Raw genomic sequence first — 22,814 nt, 5'->3', positions numbered from 1 at the left:
GGGATCCTCTGGCTTCCATGGGCACTGCATGCATATGGTACACATACATATGTGCAGATAAAACAAGCATATATACAGCTGAGTGGTGGTGGCTCACGCCTTTGATCCCAGCACTTGGCCGATCTCTGTGAGTTCGAGGCCAGCCTGGTCTCCAAAGCGAGTTCCAGGAAAGGCGCAAAGCTACAGAGAGAAACCCTGTGTCGAAAAACCAAAACCAAAACAAAACAAAACAAAACAAAACCTGCCTATACACAAAATAAAAATAAATGTAAAAATACTAAAAAAAAAAAAAAAAGAGGGGGGCACGTCACTGGCTCCTGAGGAATGAATGAATGATACGACACCAACCTCTGTCCTCTCCACATGTATGTACACACACTTACATGAGCATACACACAAATACACACACACACAAAGTAGAACAAAGGCTGGGAGGTAGCTAATGATAGAGTACTTACCTAGCATGGGGATCCCCAGCCCTCCCTTGTCCCAGCAGCCTGCATGGGTGGGCCATCCACCCACTAAGGCCTGAGGCCAGGTAATGATGGGCCTGGCTGCCCAGCCTGGCTAGACTAGCCAGGCAAGTGCTGGGGTGGAGGTGGCCATGTTTCCAAGGAATAAAAAAAGACACTTTGCCGCCTCCTGGCTGGAGTCCCAGGGCCAGGGCCCAAGCAGGAGGGCACGTGGAAGCGGGGAGGGGAAGGTTCCGATTGAGGGAAGCAGAATTGGAATGTAGTGGACATGGTGACTCAGAGAGGACAGCTGTTAACTTACTTTCCCTCCAATTAGGGTATGATTTTTATTTTTCTAGGCAGCTTACTGTTGTAATTTGTTTTTACTCTTTGGGCGGCTCCACCACCCAGCTACCAAATAAATCACACGCGGAGTCTTATTCTTAATTATAAATGCCCGGCCTTAGCTTGGCTTAGTTTCTAGCCTGCTTTCCTTAAATTAACCCATCTATCTTTTGCCTCTGGGCTTTTCCTGTTCTCTAACTTCTGTAAATCTTACTCTTACTCCGTGGCTTGCTGTGTAGCTGGGTGGGGGACCCCTGGGGTCCTCCTCCTTCTCTGACTCCTCAACCTCAGATACCCTCTCCCAGCTCCCCCCCCATATATGTATATATCATCTCTGCCTGCCAGCCCCGCCTACCCTTTCTCCTGCCTTGCTATTGGCCGTTCAGTTCTTTATTAGACCATCATGTGTTTTATACAGACAGAGTAACACAGCTTCACAGAGTTAAACAAATGCAACATAAACAAAAGTGATACACCTTAAAATAGTATTCCATTACAGCAGCTGTTTTTTCAAAATCTCCCTATTAGGTGCTGGGGGGGGGTCTGTCTCAGTGGTACAGCACCAGTCCAGAACCCCTCTGCGAGAGGGCTAGGGCATGGTTAAGCAGCTGCAAGATCCTTGGCTCCTTCCCTGACATTGCATTGTATCTGCACATGACTTTGGCCATTATCCCTACCATGATCTGCATCACCATCCTATCTGGCTATCAGGTCACTTCCTCACAGCACACAGAGGCCCATCAGGCCTCATAGTAAGGCCACCTCCTCTCATCCACCTCTCCCCTCCTCCAAGGACTTCATTTCAGTGTGACCTGGTCTTTGATGGCTTCTGTCTGTTTCGGCTTTAAGAGACAGCCACTCAGGCCCACACAGCCACGGAACCGGAGAAGCCCCTCTAATCTGGTAGACTGAGCTCTTTTTACCTAACCCTGCAGATTTTCCAAGTAAAGAAAGCTCAGTGTCAACAAACCTTCCTAAGAACTTGTGGGAACAGGCTGGGCACTGCGCTAGCAGCCTTCCTAAAACAGGAAGCAGCCTTATCTCCCTACTCAGCTACCAGATAAGAATGAAAATAGCCTAGGTTGCTGGGTGGTGGTGGCAGCAGCAGTGGCTTCTGTGCACACCTTTAAACCCAGCCCTCAGGAGGCAGAGGCAGGGGGATCTCTGAGTTCGAGACCAGCCTGGTCTACAGAGAGAGTTCCAGGACAGCCAGGGCTACATAGAGAAGCCCTGTCTCAAAAAACCAAAATTATTATAATATATGAAAAAGCCATGGTTGTGAGGTTCTGGGAGCTTACATGACATCCCAGGCTACTCCAATAAGGACCAGACCAAGATGCATACTCAGTAGATGCTCTAGGCTTTTTTTGTTCCCATTTATCTCCCACTTGCTACAGGCTTCTAGGAAGCTGTACCTCTGAGTACAGCCCCAACCCTTCCTCCCTTTCCTCCCTTCCTTCCTTTCTTTCTCTCATTCTTTATTATTATTATTAATATGTATATATTTTCTCAAGACAGGGTCTCTCTTTGTAGCCCTGGCTATCCCGGAACTCACTCTGTAGACCAGGCTAGCCTCGAACTCAGAGAACTTTTGTTTTCTTTGTTTGTTTGTTTTGTTTTTTTTGGAGGCGGGGTTAAGAGTGCATATGGCTCTTATACTTACCAACACTGTGCCAGACAGCTCACAGCTACCTGTAACCCCAGCTCCAAGCAATCCAGTGCTCTTTCTGGATGTCATGGGCATTGCGTGTGAACACAGCCCATATATGAACACAGACACATAATTTTTTTTTTCCAGAGCTGAGGATCGAACCCAGGACCTTTTGCTTGCCAGGCAAGCGCTCTACCACTGAGCTAAATCCCCAACCCCTAGACACATAATTTAAAATGATAAAACTCAGGTCCTCTTAAAGAGAAGTACGTTCTCTTAACCACTGAGCCATCTTCCAGCCCCACTGATGTTTTGAGACAGAGTTCCACCAAATTACCCAGGCTAGCCTTAAACTCACCTTCTGCCCTAGATAAACCTGGAACTTTCAATTCTCCTGCCTCAGCTCCCCAGCAGCTGGGTGGACAGGCCTCTATTACCAGACTGGGACCATCTGGGATTGGCATGAGTAACTGGGGCAGGCGTTGGGTTAATTGAAGAGCTGTGGGCGTCAAAACAAATGGAGACGGGGCTGGTGGATGGAGAGAGAGAGTGTCCAAGCCAGGACTAGCCCTGACCAACCTCCTGAATCAGCTCCCCAGCCCTGAATCAGGGCAGGCCTGCCTCCAGTGGGCTGAGCAGGGGCACATTTGGGATCCTCCACAGTGCTTCCTCGGGAACATGAGAGAATGATGGGACCAGGACCCTGCCCAGGCCACACACTCCATGACGTGAGTTTGCAGAGAGAAAAGCTCTCACACACCTCTGTGACACACCGCGGGGCTGAGAGAAACTAGCCAAGCTGACCACGAGACTCCCTGGGTGACAGCCAGTGAGTCAGCTGTGAGGAGAACAAAACTCACAACTCATGGGAGCCAGGGGATCACTACCACAGCCCCGAGTGACTCAGAGGTCACACGGCCCCTCCCTGCCTACAGCGCAGAGGCCTCCCTCCTGCTCCATACGTCCATTCCTACCATCACCCCCAGCATGGATAATACTCTCTCTTGCCACCCATAGATTCTTCTTCGTTGTCCCAGGAAGTCCAACTGCTGGCTTTGGGCATATGTGTGTGTATGTGTCAGGGCACATGTATGTACGTGTGTGTGTGTGTGTGTGTGTGTGTGTGTGTGTGTGTGTGTGTGAAGTCAACATCAACTGTCTTCCTCAGTTGGTCCCAGAGACCAAACTCAGAGCTTCTTTACATGCTGAGACATCTTGTTTGTTTTCAGGTGGGTACTGGGTCCGATTGTGGGTCCTCATGCTTGAGAAGGAACCCTTCCTACCCAAAGAGCCATTTGACCAGCCTGCCTTGTTTTTTGAGGCAGGGTCTCTCCCTTTGACTGGGGACTACCTCATTCAGCTAAGGTGGCTGCTTAAGGGAGCCCCACAGATCTGCCTGTCCTGCCTCCCCAGTATAGGATTATAAGCTGGCACCACCAAGTCCAGCATTTACATGGGTTCCGGGGATCCCAAATCCGGGCCTCACATCTGTGCCACAAAGTCCTTGTCTGCGGAACCATCTCCCCAGCCCCTCTTGGACATTTTGCCACACACACCTCACCCTGTCCAGCCTAGAAGCCAGCTGCCCTGGTTTCCTGACGGCTCTCAGCTCTGAATCAACCCAGGGTGGAGAAAGGGTACAACCCACTATGCTAGCCGCTGCCGCATCCCCTGGGGACAGGAGGTGGGGCAGCCAAGCCTGTGGTTGGTCTTGAACTCTTTAATTATTCAATGCTCTTTTTATACCATGGCTTAATCAACAGGGTTGGGATGTTTGAAGGTTTCCTAAACGCTCCCCACAGAGCTCAGATCCACCTCCCTGCCCTTCCCCTCACCCTCCTTCTGTTCCTACATTCCCGGCTTCTTTCTGCTTGAAGAAGTGTCCTAAGAACAGTAGCAGCCATAGGGGGTGTCTCTGCCCACAGTAGCTCTGCCTTTCTGGATCCCACCCTGCCATAGTCCACACACCTAGGTGTATAGCACACAGCCCTTGTTTGGGTCTTTCTGTCTGACTTTCCCCTCTTTCCCTTCTTGCCTGTCTGCCTTCCTGTCTGCAGTGCCTAGACCCAGGGCTTTCTATATGCTAGGTGCTCTACCACTGAGCCACACTGCAGCCCCTCACTGGGGGATTCTAGGCAGGGGCTCTACCACTGAGCCACACTCCAGCCCCTCACTGGGGGATTCTAGGCAGGAGCTCTACCACTGAGCCACACCCCAGCCCCTCACTGGGGGATTCTAGGCAGGGGCTCTACCACTGAGCCACACCCCAGCTCCTTGTTCCTTTTGTTATTGTTGTTACCGGGCTTCAGGGCTTTTGTTGTTGTTGAAACAGGGTCTCACTGTGCAGCTCTGGCTGGCCTTAAATTCACCAATATTTACCTGCCTCTACTTCCCAGTTGCTGGGATTGAAGGCATGTGCCACCATACCTGGCACTGGGTTTTTGTTTGGTACGAGTCAAGCTCTCACACTAGCCTGGCCTGGCAGCCCAGTGGTTGGCTCTCCTGCCTCGAACCCCTTCCTGTTGCTCTCTTTCTCATATAGGGGTCACTCCAGGCCTCAGGACATCAGGAAGCCCTTCCCTAGTCCTGTCAGCTATTGACAAGCCCTGCTTGCCACAGAAATCTCCATTTGTGGTCCATTTGTGGTCCATTTGTGGTCCATGTGGCTTCTTCAGGTCCTCAGGCTCAGTGGCTTTGCAGTCACACAGAAAGAAATCTTGAGGGACTGCAGAGATGGATCAGCAGTTAAGAACACTTGCTGATCTTCCAGAGAGGACCCTTATTCAGTTCCCAGCTCCAAACCACTGGAAACTCCAGCTCCAGGGGATCCAATGCCCTCTTCTGGTCTCCAAGGGCAGTTGCACTTATATGGTACACACACAGACACACATAAATAAAAAGAAAGCCTAGCAGGATTTGGTGGCGCACACCTTAACCACAGAATTTGGGAGGCAGAGACAAGCACATCTCTGTGAGTTCAAGGCCAGCCTGGTCTACAAATCAAGCAAGTTCTAGGACAACCAATGCTGTTACACAGAGAAACTTCTGTCTCAAAAAACTACACACACACACACATACACACACACACGAGAGAGAGAGAGAGAGAGAGAGAGAGAGAGGAAGAAGAAGGGGAGGAGGAGAGGAGAAGAAGAAGAAGAAGAAGAAGAAGAAGAAGAAGAAGAACAAGAAGAAGAACAAGAAGAAGAACAAGAAGAAGAAGAAGAAGAAGGAGAAAGGAAGGAAGGAAGGAAGAAAGAAAGAAAGAAAGAAAGGAAGGAAGGAAGAAAGAAAGGACTCATAAGCATGGCCCTGCATGGGAACCACAGGCCATCAATGAAAATGAAAACATGGCATCAATTCCAAGTCACTTCCTCATTCACTTATTAGTCAGCTGCTTACTTGCGTCTGTCTTCCCCTGCCAGCAGGTAAGTTCCAGGAGGGCAGAAGCCTGGTGTTTAAATAGTGCCTCACTGCTGGATCTGATAATGCACACACAAAACCCTACCTGCTCTATAGACTGAGGCACAGGGATCAGGAAATATAGGCTGTCTGGAATGACATCACACTTTCAACGCCAGTCAGGCCAACTTAGACCTGACTCAAAATGTAATGCTGGGCAAGCAGTGTAGCTCAGGGGTAGATTGCTTTCCTAGAATCACCAAAGAAGGGTTTGGGAATGTAGAGCACCCGCCTAGAACCCCCAGTGAGGGGCTGGGGTGTGGCTCAGTGGTAGAGCCCCTGCCTAGAATCCCCCAGTGAGGGGCTGAGGTGTGGCTGCTTCTTTCTTGCAAGACCCTGATTCTCTCCTTGGCATTGAAAAGGGGAGGGGGGCCGGGCAGTGGTGGTACACGCCTTTAATCCCAGCACTCGGGAGGTAGAGGCAGGCAGATCTTCGTGAGTTTAAGGCCAGCCTGGGCTACAGAGCAAGATCCAGGACAGGCACCAAAACTACACAGAGAAACCCTGTCTCAGAAAGAAAGAAAGAAAGAGAGAGAGAGAGAGAGAGAGAAAGAAAGAGAAAAGGAGAGGGGAAGGGCACCTCGATATAGCAGGGGTGCATAGTGGAAGCTTTTTTTGATGCCCTACATTCACAGCTTCCTCCTGCTTGTTCCCTCTATAGCAGAAAAATCTCGCCCTCATCTTTCCTGCTGCCTCTCGACCTCCCAGATGCTGAGATTGTCACCGGCCACCCCGCCCTGCTCATTTGGGTTCTTTCATTTGTTTGTTTTGTGATGCTGGAGATTAAACTCAGGACATTTAGTACAGGAGGGAAATGTTCCACCATTGAACTATACCCCAGTATTAGAAGTCCATTATTCTGGAAAGAGGTGGGTCATGTGCAATTTGAGCTCAATTAGAAACTGGCTCACGCCTTCAATCCCAGCACTCGGGAGACAGAGGCAAGTGGATCTCTGTGAGTTCAAGGCTTGCCTGGTCCACACAGCAAGTTCCAGGCCAGCCAGGGAGACAGTGAGATCTTTTTTTAACGACAACAAATTGAAGCTGGCTGCAAAAGCGGGTCAGCCTCTTACTTTAGACTCAAACCTATTTGGGTCAAGAGCCTTCTAAGAATCCTGTCTGTGGATCGCCCTGCAGGAAAAACAGCCCCAAAGTAGAAACACTGTATCTTTAACAACAGTTAAAAAGAAAACAACAATGTTAAGTAAGCAACAATGTTACTCATACTTATCCCATGGTATAAACGTGGGGGCTGCAGTGGGAGAGAGAAACCTGAAGAGAAGCCAGAGAAACCTGAAGGTGAGCCTTGAAAAGGAAACTCAGCTTTGGGGTGAACTCTAGCTGACCGCCCTGCCTCCCCAATTAGTTTCTGCCGGATGTTGTCAGCTCCTGGTTGATGACGTCACCTCTTTGGGCTGCCAAATTTTTTTTTTTTTTTTTTTTTTAACTTGGAAACCAGGGCCTCTGTCCTATCAGGAACTCCAGTTGGCTGCCTCAAAGTGACTTCCCTGACAGATTTCTGCTGGATGTTTATAAGCCTCAGATTCCATTTTGTTTGTTTTGTTTTGTTTGTTTTCGAGACAAGATTTCTCTGTATAATAGTCCTGGCTGTCCTGGCACTCACTTTGTAGACCAGGCTGGCCTCGAACTCACAGAGATCCACCTGACTCTGCTTCCCGAGTGCTGGGATCAAAGGTGTGCGCCACCATCACCTGACTTGATTTTGTTCTGTTATCACACATCCTGTTAACGTGTTCAATTTCAGTGCTTAAAGCAATCTTTTTTTTTAAATGTTTATTTCTTATTTTATGTGTCTTGCCTGCATGCATGTCTGTGCACCAAGAACACATACAACGCCCGCAGAGTCCAGATGACAGTGTCAGATCCCCTGAAACTAGAGTTATAGAAGAACGTGAGCCAACAAGCGGGTGCTTGGAATCAAACCCAGGTCCTCCACAAGAGCAGCCAGTGCTCTTAACCACTTAGCCATCTATCTCTCCAGCCCCCCAAAGCTTAGAATATTAAAGTGACTTAGTCAGGGTTAGAATCCAGGGCCACTGCTCACCAAAGCCAAGGGGTGTGACTACAACAGTACCAGTTCCCATCAAGTTTATTTGTAAGACGTCACTACGCCCAAGCTGACCCCAGCAGAATCCATACACACAAGTAACATTATATGGACTCAACGGTTATATTTAGGAACGCATATGCATATACAAATATTTTATAGTGGGGGAGGCCATGAACTTGAAAGAAAGCAGAGAGGGTTATGTGAAAGGGTTTGGAGGGGAAAAAGGGATGGGAGAAATGTAATTAAAATGCAATCTCAAGGGATTGGAGAGATGGCTCAGTGGGTAAGAACACTCGCTGCTCTTGCAGAGGACCCAGGTTCAGTCCCCACGGCCCTCATGGACATTTACCATCATCCCTCATTTCAATTCCAATGGATCTGATGCCCTCTTCTGGACCCATGAGCGCTAGGCATGCCTGTGGTGCACATCCATCCATCCATGCATACATGCATACATGCATACATACAGGTAAAACACTAATACACATAAAATAAAACAAATAAGTCTTTAAAAAGAAAAGAACTAAAATTTCAAGAATAAACCAAAAAAAAGAAACTAAGAAGCCTACAAACTGAGTCCACTGAAGCTCAGGGTGGAAATTCTGGTACCCCCAGGAACCAGAGTATATAACCCCTAAGAAAGTGCAAGCCCCAAAGAAAGACATCAGGGGACTGAAGACTCGCCTCAGCAGTTAAGAGTACACACTGGCTCTTGCACAGAACCTGAGTCTGTTCCCAGTTCTCAATTTGAGCTCTAGGGAATCCAGTGCCCTCATCTGGTCTCTGAAGGCACTGCACTCACATGCACTAACCCACACTCAAGACACAAAAATATACACACAAATTGAAAAACAAAGGCTAAACTGAGCAGTGGTGGTGCATGCCTTTAATCCCAGCACTCAGGAAGCAGAAGCAGGTGGATCTCTGTGAGTTCGAGGCCAGCCTGGTCTACAACGCGAGTTCCAGAAGAGCCAGCATTGACACAAAGAAACCCTGTTTCTAAATAAATAAATAAATAAATAAATAAATAAATAAATAAATAAATAGATAGATAGATAGATAAATAAATAAATGCTACATGTAGTGGCACACACCTCTAATCCCAACACTCAGGAGATCTCTGTGAATTTGAGACTGATCTGGTATATGGAATGAGTTCCAGGACAGCCAGAGCTATGTAGTAAGACCCTGTGAAACAAATAAAGAGCCAAAAAGATGGTTTAGTGGTTAACAGCACTGACTGCTCTTCCAGAAATCCTGGATTCAAGTGCCAGCACCCACACAGAGGCTTACAATAGTCTGTAACTCCAGTTTCAGGGGACCTGACACCTTCTTCTGTTCTCCAAGGGCTCCCTCAGCACCCATCACCTGGTGTGAGACATAAATGTGGGCAAAACATCCATACTCAAAAAACTGAAAATACAATAAAATTAAATTTAAGTTGTATCTTTTAAAAAAATAGGGATGGAGCTATGCCTCAGTGGCAGAATGCCTACCCAGCATTCATGAGGTTCTAGCTTTAATCTCCTGTACCACCAAAAAACAATTTTATTTTATTTTATTTTATTTATTTATTTATTTATTTATTTATTTATTTATTTATTTATTTTATTATTATTTTATTTTATTTTGGTTTTTTTGAGACAGAGTTTCTCTGTGTAGTCCTGGCTGTCCTCGAACTTGCTCTGTAGACCAGGCTGGCCTTGAACTCATGGAGATCTGCCTGGCTCTGCCTCCCAAGTGCTGGAATTAAAGGCATGTACCACCATCACCATGCTACAAATAAAAATTTTTGAGACAGGGTCTCACTATGCACCCCTGGCTTACCGGAACTCACTATGTAGACCAAACTGGACTCAAATTCAGAAAGATCCACCTGCTTCTGCCTCTGGAGTGCATCACCAAGCCAGCAAAAATAAAATCTTAAAACCAAAACAAACTTCAGAGGGAGAGAGAATAGTGTCCTAGGGGACACTGCTCACACCAACCTCAACTTCCTGGCCCACAAGCTTCTTTCTCTCACCTGAGCCAGAGACTAGCTCTGGACAGCGATAGCTCTTGCCAGAGTCGCCCTCTCCTGTTTGTTAATGGGAACTGCAGCTTCCAAAATGTCCCACAAAATTGGACAGAACTTGTGAAAATCTCATACAATACTGGAGGATGGAGAGGTTCGGCCGTTGGAACAGGTTGCTAAGGCACCTCCAAACTGGCTGCCTATGTGGAGAACAAGAGGTGGGATTCTTTTTACGTTTACAAAAGGTAACAACAGTTGTGGTGTGCTGGAGATCTGAGTCTGTCCTCTCCAGGGTCCACGCTACCTGGCAGGATGTTTAGTCTGGGTCCGGTGCGCCTTAGGTGTCTGCGGAGGGAAGAGCAAGTGTGACCGAGGCTGTGACGTAGTCTGAAAAGGCCACCCTAAGACAGGAATATGAGATCCCAGGAAATTGAATGTAAAGAGAGGCTCATCCATCCCTAGTGGGGAGCTGTGGCCCCGGGTGCAAGAGCACTCCTAGTGGAGGTGAACGTCCCTGCAGCTTGGTCAGCCAGCCTGCTTATTTAAAAAGCGTGTGTGTGTGTGTGTGTGTGTGTGTGTGTGTGTGTGTGTGTGTGCCAGCCTGCTTATTTAAAAAGCGTGTGTGTGTGTGTGTGTGTGTGTGTGTGTGTGTGTGTGTGTGTGTGTGCGCGCGCCATGGCATGCATGTAGAGGTCAGAAAACAATCCACTGACGTTTTCTTCTTCCAGGGAACCTCAGTGGCAAGTGGCTTCACCTCACTGCCCCACCCCATCCCTGCCCCCCAAACTCACTGCACACACAACCACACAACCTCTGCTTGGTCTTGTGGAATACTGACACCCTGAGGACCCAGCTGGGAAAGAGTCCTTTCAGGCTAGTCCTGATGTAGCATGTTTGGAGGAGCCACTTTGCACCTTTTCCCAGCAGCCTCCACACTTTCAAAGGCGGAGACCCTTCCCACACGCTCAGGATGGGTGGAGAGCCCCACCTACAGATTCGCTCCGCGCACACGCTCACCTATCGCTCTTCTAGTCACTAGATGGCCCTGTCCACATCCTCCGGGTGGATTTAAAGGGCCGCCTGCAATAAAGTCAGAAGCCCCGCCCACATGGTTTACTGATAGCCTGGGAAACTCCGCCCACAGAGAGATTTTGAAATGGATGGTCCCGCCTACAGGCTCACCTAGAGAAGAGCCGCACTGAGTTTAAACCTCGCCAGCTAACCCTCCGAAAATCCGGGAGAGATGGCCAGCACCTACAGGGTGGCTCACGACCATCTGTGACTCCAGTTCCAGGGGATCCGACGCCCTCTTCCGGCCTTCGCCAGCACCAGGCACGCACGTGGTGCACATGTACACATATACACATACAAAACATAAATACAGGCAACACACTCACATTAACTAAACTAAATAAATCTAATTTTTAAAAAAGAAAGAAACCCCTGGCCCTATCCTAGGCCCGTTCATCAAGTTCCTGCTTCTTCATCCCCTGCCGCCCTTCCTTAACTCCTCAGGGAGAATAAAAGCTCAGACCGCGGGAGGAGACTCAGGTTTCAGTAGGGGGGCAAGAAAGGGGGCTAGAGTGGGCCAAGGGATTCAGGGGTCTAGTCTGAAACCAGGAAGAGCCCTTAGCCAGGCTCCCTGGCACCCCCCAGGCTGGGTTCCGTTGGATCTGGCAAGAAAAAAAAAAACAACGGAAGAAAGTGATCTTGGGCAGGGCCTGTTTATGACTTGGTGAAACCTAGCCCTGGGGAGAGAGAAGTTTCTCCCAAGGGGGAGGGGTAGGCAGATGTGACTCACCCCTTCTTCACCTACTTAGTGACACCTAAGAGCCTGGGAATTACCCCCAGAGCAGCCAACCAGGTCAGACTGAGAGAAAACACTTCCACTTGGCCTGGCCACCTCACACCTTCCTAATGTCCCCCAGAGAAGGGAAAGGTTGTATGTACCCAGAACTGTGGACTTTCTGGGTGAGAATACAACACACTGTCACGCCGGGCAGAAACAAACCCAAACCCATCTATCCTTAGACTCAGTATGTAGTAAGCGCTCCAAGGAGGCAGGCAGGATGCAGGTCTAGGCTCTCAGGACCCTGCTGCAGAAGACAGACACCAGGAAACCTACAAAGACCGGCTCCCACAAAAGGCCCACCCACACCGATCTGCCCCAACCAGTTTTGCTTCTCCAACGGCCCTTAGGGGCCCGGAAGTTGGAACGAGAAGCTAGAGAGCCCCGGGGCAGCAGAGACCAGAAGGAAATATATAAACTGCCTTTTCCCTGATCCAGAGCCAAGCACACTTTCGCCAAAAACCCTAAGAGGATAACTAAGAATGTACACATCTCTGTGACATCCTGATAACCCAGAGGGTGGACTGTCTCGGGGTGCCCATGGATATGCACTTTGGGTTTTGATTTTTTTTTTTTTTTTTTTGGTTTGGTGTGGTTTGCGTTGTTTATGTTTTTTTGATACAGGGTTTCTCCGTGTAGTCCTGACTGTCCTGGAACTCACTCTGTAGATCTGTAGACCAGGCTGGCCTCAAACTCACAGAGATCCGCCTGCCTCTGCCTCCAAATGCAATTGTGTGCCACCACTGAAATGAATGGTGCTGGTGACCACGTGGAAAGGGCACGGAGCCATGGCCACGACTACCTAGTTACAGAGAGTTTTATTAGGAAGAGTGGGGTGGGGTACAAGAGAACCAGGCCTGGGAAGGAGCACGAGCAGAGAGCGGAGAACAGAGGGAAAGATGGTGGGACTGGGGAAGAGGGAGCAGAGCAGAGCAAGAGACGGTGCGTCCGGCTTTTTTTTTTAAGGTGCAGTTCGTGTGACCACGCTGTGCGCACATAGCTGCCAGCGCACACTGATGACGCGTCAGAGGCAAGACCCCAAACTGTGCATGTGTAATTGGAGTAAGGGCAGAATTTTACCAACCACTGCCTGGCTGTTTTTGTTATTTAATGCTGGTGATCGAATCCTGGCTGTGCATCTGCTAGGCAAGAGCTCTACCTCTGAACTACATCCCAGCACTGTGCCCAACTTTTTTTTTTTTGAATGTCAAATTAAAAAATAATAATAAGCTGAGCATGATGGCACACACCTTTGATCTTGGCACTCAGTCAGATCTGAGTCCAAGGCCAGTGTGTTCTACATAGAGTGTTCTAGGACAGCTAGGGCTACTTAGAGAGACCTTGTTTCGAACAAACAAACAAAATAAAAACAAAAGTAACAGTAAAAGCCGTGGTGGTGGCACACGCCTGTAATCCCAGCACTCAGGAGGCAGAGGCAGGCGGATCTCTGTGAGTTCGAGGTCAGCTTTGGTCTACAGAGCTAGTCCAGGACAGGCTCCAAAGCTAGAGAAACCCTGTCTTGAAAAACAAAACCAAACCAAAAAGTAACAGTAATGATAAATGGGGCTAAGGATGTGAGTTTGCCAGCCTGTGCAAAGCCCCATTGGTTTTGATTCCCAACACTGCACACACCTATCCCAGCTCATGGGAGCTAGAAGCAGGATTAAGGAGTTCAAGATCATCCTCAACTACACATCTAGTTTGAGTCAGGGTCTCAATGTTGCCCAGTCTAGCCTCAAGCTCACTATGTAACAGAGGACAACCTTGAGGTCCTACCATCTGACCCCACCTGCGGAGAGCTGGCATTACAAGCTTGCTTCAGGCTACCGCAGGTCATTTTTCTCTGAGTGTCTGGTCAGCCAGCTGTAAACTAAGGCTCTCTCTGTCCTCTCCTTGTGGTTCATTCATTTCTTGAGGCCCTTCCTAGTTCCCAAGACAATAGCTTAATGTTTACTAGCTTTTGCTAAAGGCTATGACAGGGCCAGGTGTGATGGTTCATGCCTGTAATCACCAGCTACTAGGGAAGTAGAGGCAGGGAGATTAACAATTCAAGGCCAAACCAGGCTCTGAGCTGCAAGCCTTTAATCCCAGCACTGGGGAGGCAGAGGCAGTGATCTCTGTGAGTTTGAGACCAGCCTGGTCTACAGAGCCAGTTCCAGGACAGCCAATTCGACATAGAAACACTGTCTCAAACAACAAACAAACAAAAAAACTTCAACCAAACAACAACAAAAAACAAACAAACAAAAAGTTAAGCCTATCTGAGATATTTAGTCAGGTCCTGTCTTCAAATTAAAAACAAAAAAAGAAATCTGATGGGCTAGGGGCCTAGACTCAGTTTTCAGTAGGCCAAAAAGCAAATAAACAAACAAAAAAAGCTCTGGTGAGATAAAGCCTGGATTTGTGAGTCCAGTCCGCAGGATACAAGTGTAGAGGGTGAAAACTGATTCCCAAAACCTGTCCTCTGGCCTCTGCAAGCATGCTGTGGCATGTGCATACACCCGTACAAACACAATAAATAAATTAAAATGCAATGGAAACTTAAACTCCAAATAAAATAAAAAGAATACATGCCTTAGTTAGGGCTTCTATTGCTGTGATGAAACACCATGACCAAAAAGCAAGTTGGGAAGGAAAAGGCAGGCTCATTTGGTTTACGCTTCCATATCACTCACTGTTCATCACTGAAGGAAGTCAGGACAGGAACTCAAACAGAACAGGAACCTGGAGGCAGGAGCTGATGCAGAGGCCATGGAGGCGTGCTACTCACTGGCTTGCTCCCCATGGCTTGCTCAGCCTGTATTGGTGAAATTATTAAGGCCACTCCACGTAGTTAAAAGGGAGGTTTATTTTGTGGGGTAACTTACAAATGAAGGGGTAGGTTGCAGGGTCTGGGAAAGGGATGGCGAAGTCCAGCGGTGTTCTCTGGAGAACTCTGCTCGGTCTACCTCCAGCGTCCAGAGTCCGGGAACCAAGTGAGAGACCTCTTCCCGATCCTTGGTCTTCCACTTCCTCCTCCGCCCTGCCTTGTGGGCGTGACCATTACCAAAGCCTCAATGGGGGTTGGAACTTCCAGGCCAATGCTGGGATGGCTACCCACTACAAGCCTGCTTTATATAGAACCCAGGTCCAGCAGCCCAGAGATGGCCCCATCCACAATAAGCTGGGCCCTCTCCCATCATTGATCACTGAATGAGAAAAATGCCTTGCAGAGGGATCTCATGGAAGCATTTCCTCAACTGAGGCTCCTTCCTCTCTGATGACTCTAGCTTGTGTCAAGGAGACACACAGAACCATCCAGGACAGTACAGAAAATGAGATAGATGGAAAGAAGGCCAGAGAAGTGATGTGGCTCCCAACAGAAACCATACTGGAAACTCTTAGTGTTGGCCAGATAGATAAACTCTGAGCCTAGTTTTTTGGATTTTGGGGTTTTTGGTTTTGTGGTTTGTTGTTGGTTTTTTGTTTGTTTGTGATTGTGGGGTTTTTTTCTTTTTCTTTTCTTATCTTTTTTTCTTTCTTTCTTTTTTTTTTTTTTTTTAGACAGGGTCTCACATAGCCCAGGCTGACCTCAAACCCATTATGTAACCCTGAACTTCATTTAGACTTTCTCTTTTTGCTTTTTGAAACAGTTTCTCTGTGTAGCCCTGGCTATCCTAGAACTAGCTCTGTAGACCAAGGTGGCCTTGAACTCAGGAGATCTGCTTGCCTCTACTTCCAAAGTGCTGGATCAAAGGCATATGCCACCAAACTGATCTTCATTTAGATTTTTTTTTTATTTTACTTCATATGTATGAATGTTTTTTATCTGCATGCATATTATGTGTGTCAAATGCATGCCTGTAAGGGGTTATGGATGGTTGATGTGTGCTGGGAATCCAACCTGGGTCCTCTGCAAGAGTAACAAATATTCTTTATAACTCCTGAGCCATCTCTCCAGTCTTAACCTTGAAGTTTTCTCCCTGCTTCCATGAGCTCTGCAGTGTTAGAATTATTTGTATATGTCACCCAGCCCCGTTTAAGGTCATGCTGAAAATCAAACCCAGGACTTCAAATATGCCAGGAGAACACCCCACCTTTGAAGCCACATTCTCAGCCCCACCTTTGAGTCTCTTTGGAGGCATCATTGCAGAGGTGAGATTGAACTGCGCAAGGTCATGTCTACACAAAGAGTACATTTTAAGACTGATGATGGAACAGGAGGCAGCCAGCAAGGCCTGTCTGTTCACATTCCTCTTGGTCTCTGAACATTCTTCCCCCCATGTGATGAAAGGCACAGTGGCCTGAAATGGGGGGCTTATGGTGTATTCCCCAGACACCATAGATAAGAGAACTGCTTTTGCTTTTCAGTATTTTTGGTTTTTGCTTTTGAGATGGCTTCTCTGGGGGCCCAGCCTGTCATTAGTGTCATAGTGTGAGGATTACAGGAGTACATCACCACATATGGCTTACATTTTTAATTTTTTTTTCCCAAGAAAAGATCTTTCTGTGTAGCTCAGGCTGGCTTCAAGCTTTTCAAGCTCCTGATCCCCCTGCCTCAGCCTCCATATTGTTGAGATTATGCATATAAATCTGAGCCTGGCTGTTTATCTGTGTGTGTGTGTGTGTGTGTGTGTGTGTGTGTGTGTGTGTGTGTCTTCACATGTGCCACATAAGGCAGACCAAAGGACAACTTGCAGGAATAGCTTCTCTGTTTCAGCTGTATGAGTTTGGGTAATCAAACTTATCAGGCTTAGCTTCAATCACCTTTGCCCAGTGAACCCTCTTGCTGGCCCACCCAACCCACTTTGGCTACAAGAGACCTGGTCCATCAGTAGCAAGATTGCCTAATGTGTCTCAGCAGCCAGTGAGGCTTGGGTGGATTTGTGAATGGCCGCAGGATCTGAGGAGGTAGACAAGAAATGAAACGCCTTACAGATGCCGTCGTCCACAGGGATCTCGTCCCCCAAGCAAGTAGGATGGCATATTTCACTTGGTTTGGTTGTGGATTAGTTGGCTCCTTACTGGGGGATTCTAGGACTCATGTGGGTTTGTTTTTCTTTTCTTTCCCCTCACTGTGTAGCCGAGAACTCACTCTGAAGACCAGGTTGGCTTTGAACTCACAGAGATCCACCTCACTCTGCTTTCCAAGTGCTGCCGTGCTGGGATTTAAGGTGTGTACCACCAAAGCCAGCTTTTCTTTTCTTTTTGAATTACGTGTGCCTGTGTGCCTGCATAGGTTTATACACACCATTTGTGGGCAAGTGCCTTTGGAGGCCAGAAAGTGATCCGCACCCTGCCCCCCCCCCCCCCCCCCCAAGTTACAGGCAATGTGAACCGTCTAATGTAAGTGCTGGGAACTGAATCTCAGTTATCCGAAATTAAGTACCTAACCATTGAGCCATCTTTTGTCAGTCCTGTTTTTGTTCTCCTGAAGGAGTCTCTCACTGCCTAGCCCAGGCTGGTCTTGAACTCCTGATCCCGTCCTCCTGCTTCTTTCTCCTGAGTGCTGAGACGGCAGGTATGTCCCACCTCACCTAGCTTGTGTTTAAGCTGAATCCAATCTCTCTTCCCCACCCCAAGACACCATCACCATGGGTTGTTCCCAACTCAGAGGGCAGTGAATGGGCTGTGCCTTACTGTGCTCTGAAAAGGGTCACTGAGTCACTGAGAGTGGGACCAGGGACTCCTGCATGCCAGGCAAATTCTGTAGCCGTGAGCCACACCCCAGCCCCTCACTGGGGGATTCTAGGCAGGTGCTCTACCACTGAGCCACACCCCAGCCCCTCACTGGGGGATTCTAGGCAGGTGCTCTACCACTGAGCCACACCCCAGCCCCTCACTGGGGGATTCTAGGCTGGTTCTCTACTCCTGGGCTACATCCCAGGCCTAAATAATTTGTAATGATTTTTCTCCTTGTCATCATGGTGACTGTGACCCCAATCCCCTAGAACGAGTGCCAATGAGTTGGGACAGAAGAGATTCCTTGACACCCTGAGAGCTGCTTGAGAGACTCCAAGAGCCTGCTCCCCTTCAGCAGCAAGACTTTCTTCAGCCCTTAGCTCAAAGGCAGCCAGTGGAGCCTAGCTGCTGGCTTGGCGTGGAGCGTGCCTTGGCCGGTGATAATGTGGGACCTCACCTAAGGTTGAGTAACCACAGATAGAGCCCTATCTTAAATCAACTCCTCACTGCAGGCCTTGAAACCGGCTTTGTTTAACTTCATGCTGTTTGGATGGAAATACCGATAAGGGCTCCTGGGTTTAAATAAACTTGGAAATCAGCAGAGTGTATGGCTCGCCACTCTGTGGAGATGAGGCTGGAAACTCAGCCAGCCCTGCACAGGAGGGGGCGGGGACCTCGCGAGACCCTCCCCACTGCTCTCTCCTCCCTCCCGCCCACTCGCCCACCCCGGCCTCCACCCAAACATCCAAAGGGGTTTCCTTTCCTCCTCCTGACCCTTCCACACTACTTTTAGTCTTCTGCCTCCTCTTCCTCCTCCTCCTTCTCCTCCCCTCCCCTCTTCCTAGTCTTCCTCCTCCTCTACCTTCTCTTTCTCCGCTTATTTTTGGCCCCTCCCCCTATGTTGTATTTGAGAAAAGGTCTCATATATGCCATGTTGGTCTCAGACTCACTACGTAGCCAAGGAAAACCTTAAACTCCTGATCCTCCTGCCTCTACCTCCAGGAATGTTGGGATTACAGGTGTTCACCACCGTCCCCAGTTTACATGGACCTGGAGATGAAACCCAGGGCTTCCTGCACACAAGGCGAGCATTCTACCAGCCGAGCTACACTCCAGGGCCCCCCTCCCTTTTTCTTTCTTTCTCTCTCTCTCTCTTTTTTTTTTTTTTTGTTTGTTTTTGTTTTTTGTTTGTTTGTTTGTTTTCGAGACAGGGTTTCTCTGTGTAGCTTTGTGCCTTTCCTGGAACTCACTTGGTAGACCAGGCTGGCCTCGAACTCACAAAGATCTGCCTGCCTCTGCCTCCCAAGTGCTGGGATTGAAGGCGTGCGCCACCACGGCCCGGCACCCCCTTTTTATACTTAGCTACCTTTGGACACTATCTAGCATAGCCCAGGCTAGCCTCCAATTCCAGATCTTCCTGTGTAAGCCTCCAGAGTGCTGGGATTCCAGGATTCATTTTTCTTTTTCCTTAGGATATCCCTAATGTAGAGTTGAAGAAGCAGACAGCCGGGAAATTAAAGCCCCAAGCAGACTTGGGGTTTTATTTGTTTGTTTGTTTTGTTGGGTGGTTTTTCGAGACAAGGTTTCTCTGTGTAGCTTTACCCCTTTCCTGGGACTCACCTGGTAGCCCAGGCTGGCCTCGAACTCACAGAGATCGGCCTGGCTCTGCCTCCCGAGTGCTGGTATTAAAGGCGTGCACCACCACTGCCGGGCCTTGAACTTGTTTTTAGTCAAGGAACTGAAAAAGGAAGCATGACCCAGACAAGAACTGATTCTAACTGTGATAGTCAATCTTTACCATCAAAGTGACTGGCTTTCCAATCCACTGGGAAATGATCCTGTGGACGTGTCTACAAGGACATTTCCAAGAGTTTGGGTTGAGGGAAAGCCTACCCTGGATGTGGGCAGCACTATCCCACCAGCTAGGACCTCTGACTGAACACAAAGTTAGAAGAAGAAGAAGAAGAAGAAGAAGAAGGAGGAGGAGGAGGAGGAGGAGGAGGAGGAGGAAGAGGAGGAGGAGGAGGAAGAGGAGGGGGGGAGGAAGAGAAGGGGAGAGGGGGAGAGGGAGAAGGAGAAGAAGACGAAGCAGAAGCAGCAGCAGCGGAAGAGGAAGAGGAAGGAGGAGGAGGAGCAGAAGAAGAAGAAGAGGAAGAAGAAGAGGAAGAAGGAGAAGAAGAGGAAGGAGAAGAAGAAGAGGAAGAAGAAGAGGAAGGAGAAGAAGAAGGAGAAAAGAAGAAGGAGGAGGAGGAGAAGGAGAAGGAGAAGAGAAATTGTAGTGGGTAGCCATCCCAGCATTGGCCTGGAAGTTCCAACCCCCATTGAGGCTTCAGTAATGATCACGCCCACAAGGCGGGGCAGAGGAAGGAGCAGAAGACCGAGGAGCAGGAGGAGGTGGTCTCTTGGTTCCGGGACGCGGGACACTAGAGGTGGACCGAGCAGAGTTCTCCAGAGAACACCGCCGGACTACCCTATACCTTTGCCTGCAACCTACCCCTTCATTTGTAAGTTACCCCACAAAATAAACCTCCCTTTTAACTACGTGGAGTGGCCTTAATAATTTCACCAATAAGAAATGAGCAGTATCAGCATTTTTACTATCTCTCTCTCTCTCTCTCTCTCTCTCTCTCTCTCTCTCTCTCTGCTTCCTGGCTGTGGCCGCTGTGTGACCAGCATCTCGAGCTCCAGCTGCCGTGCCTTCCCTACCGTGATGGACCGTCTGCCCTTGAACTGTGAGCTTGCTTTTATCAAGTATGTTGTGACAGCATTCAGAAAGAAAACTTAGGAGAGTCATGTGCAAACCCACACCAGCTCCAGCGAAGGACAGGCAGGGTTGCAGATTCAATTTCCACACTCCCAAGACTGGAACGCAGCATCCCAACACCTCCACAGGATGATGTTCTGACCTCTGCCCTCCTGCTATCCCATCCATGGACAGCGAGTCTCCTCTACTTGGGAGGTCCTGAGAAAACACCCCTGGCTCCTGCCAACCCCAGAGTTGACATCTAAGGAGGTCACCTTTACCTAACCATCAACAGAAACCTCTCAAGGGAGTTGGCAGGCCCACCCCTACCCAGCAGTCAGAAGTCACCTTCTTCCCCTGCCCCAGACATCACTAAAAAATAAGTAGAACCAGGATTTCTGCATCTGCCCATCAGTGATAAGGGAACACTCTGGCCTTCTTCTGCCAGCATGATATCACAATAAAACTAAGTCAGAAGGTTAAAGTAATGTCCAGAGTTCCAGATCATAAAATGAAAAAAAAAAAAAAATTTTGGGGATTCAATTGAAAAAATCACTCCTTGAAGGCTAGGGCCGTACATCTCCCTAGAATTCTTCTGTGAGGGGTCAAGGTGTGGCTCAGTGGTAGAGCACCTGCCTAGAATCCCCCAGTGAGGGGCTGGGAGCCTGGTTCTGTAGTAGAGCCTAAGTTTCAGAGCACCTTGGGCTATAGAATGAAATCCTGACTCATAAGACCAAATCAACCTTGGAGGTGTAGGTAAGTTGTGAGCCTCGGCTTGTGTGCACAAGACCCTGGCCCGGTTCCCAGAACTACACAAAACTGGGTGTGATGCTGTACACTTATAACCCCAGAACTCTGGAGGCAGGAGAATGAGAAGTTAAAATCATCCTCGACTATTTAGGTAATTGAGGAGTAGAGGTCAGGCACAGTTACGTGAGACCCTATCTTTTTGAAATGTATACTCCAGAAGGGAGGTGGGACAAATTCTCTACCACCTTGTCAACACTTGTTATTGTTTTTTTTTTTTTTTTTTTTTTTTTTGGTTTTCGAGACAGTGTTTCCCTGTGTAGCTTTGTGCCTTTCCTGGAACTCACTTGGTAGCCCAGGCTGGTCTCGAACTCACAGAGATCCGCCTGCCTCTGCCTCCCGAGTGCTGGGATTAAAGGTGTGTGCCACCACCGCCCAGCGAAAGAGGACAGCTCGTTATTGTCAATGTTTACGCTTTAACCGTTCTTGAGTGTATAGTGGTACCACTTTGTGGTTTTTCTGTGCCTTTCCCTAATGATTAATGATAATAAACATCTTTTCATGTGCTTAACTTATTGTTCTATTCTGAATGGCTGTTCATACATGCCCCACTTTCTTTCTGTCTCTATCTCTCTGTCTCTGTCTCTCTCTCTTTGGGTTTTGGGATGCTTGTACCTCCTTTTTTGTTTTCCTATTTGTTTGTTTGTTTGTTTGTTTGTTTATTATTTGAGGCAGGGTCTCATGTAGCTCAGGCTAGCCTTAAACCAGCTCTATAGCCAAGGATGAATGACCTTGAACCTGATCCTCCTGTCTCCACCTCCAGACTGCTGGGATTACAGGCCCCACCATACACAGTTAATGGTTTATCTGTTGCTAGAGTTAGGACTCAGGGCTTCATGTAGGCTGGGCAAGCATTCTGCCTCCCAACCCCCACCCCCAGCAGCATCCCAGCCCCTCTGTTTCTGTTGACCTGCCTCTCTCCATTCTCTCCTCCACCCTGCTCTCCTCCACTTCCGATCACACGGTTCTACTCACACTTTTATGACACCAACTTTTCTGGTTCCACATATAAGATCGCTTCCTTTCTCTTTATTCCACTGAACTGATGTCCTCCGGTGCCATCAGTGTTGTTGAAATTGACAAAAATCTCATTGGATTAATACTCCATCATGTGTATTGTGTTTCCTCCTCCTCTCCTTTATCCTCCTCCTTCTTCTTTTTGCTTGTTTATTTTGAGGCAGAGACTCATGTAGCCTAGGCTGGCCTGGGACTCACTGTGTAGCCAAGGCTAGCCTGGCCTTGAACTCCTGGTCCTCTTCCTGCTTCTACCTACCTCTCAGCGCTGTGATTCCAGATGTTCAGCGCCACGCCCCGAGTTTCTCTATCCATTCACTTGCAGACTCCACACCCTGGCTGTGACATACCTGGCCACAGTGATCGTGGAGCGCACCTCTTCCGTGTACAGACTGTATTTCCTGTGCATGTTTACCTGAGGCGGGCTGGACAGATGGGAAGGTATAAAGACATGAGAAGTGAAGGGGCCCTTGGCTCCAGAGTCTCACTGGAGCCTCCGGCCATCGGAGGGACAAGACCAGCAGCACAGATAACAACCGCTCAAGGCCTGTCTCCCTTCCTAGCTGCAAACCTGCAATTTTCTAGGAATCTCAGCAGAAGCAACAGTCACAAAGAAGAGGAATATATCTAAACCCCCATCGAACCCTAGAGACGCCATAGTGTGGTCAGCTTATAATTCCATCCAAGGCCATTCCATTCTATCTATCTCTGTCCATTCCATCTATCATCTCACTTACCAAAAATAAAA

The 22,814-nt window shown here is 48.5% G+C and overlaps 1 non-coding gene across 1 annotated transcript; it reads right to left on the bottom strand.

Moving 5' to 3' along the window:
* Nucleotides 1-2,589: 2,589 nt before the first annotated feature.
* Nucleotides 2,590-2,671, bottom strand: Trnaa-ggc. Its single transcript has one exon. It is a non-coding gene; the product is annotated as a tRNA-Ala (tRNA).
* Nucleotides 2,672-22,814: the final 20,143 nt, after the last annotated feature.

The sequence above is a fragment of the Onychomys torridus genome, chromosome 22 (genome assembly GCF_903995425.1).
Source record: "Onychomys torridus chromosome 22, mOncTor1.1, whole genome shotgun sequence".
Taxonomy (NCBI): Eukaryota; Metazoa; Chordata; class Mammalia; order Rodentia; family Cricetidae; genus Onychomys; species Onychomys torridus.
The sequence above is the reverse complement of the archived record's forward strand: the minus strand, read 5'-3'. Positions and strand labels throughout refer to the sequence as shown.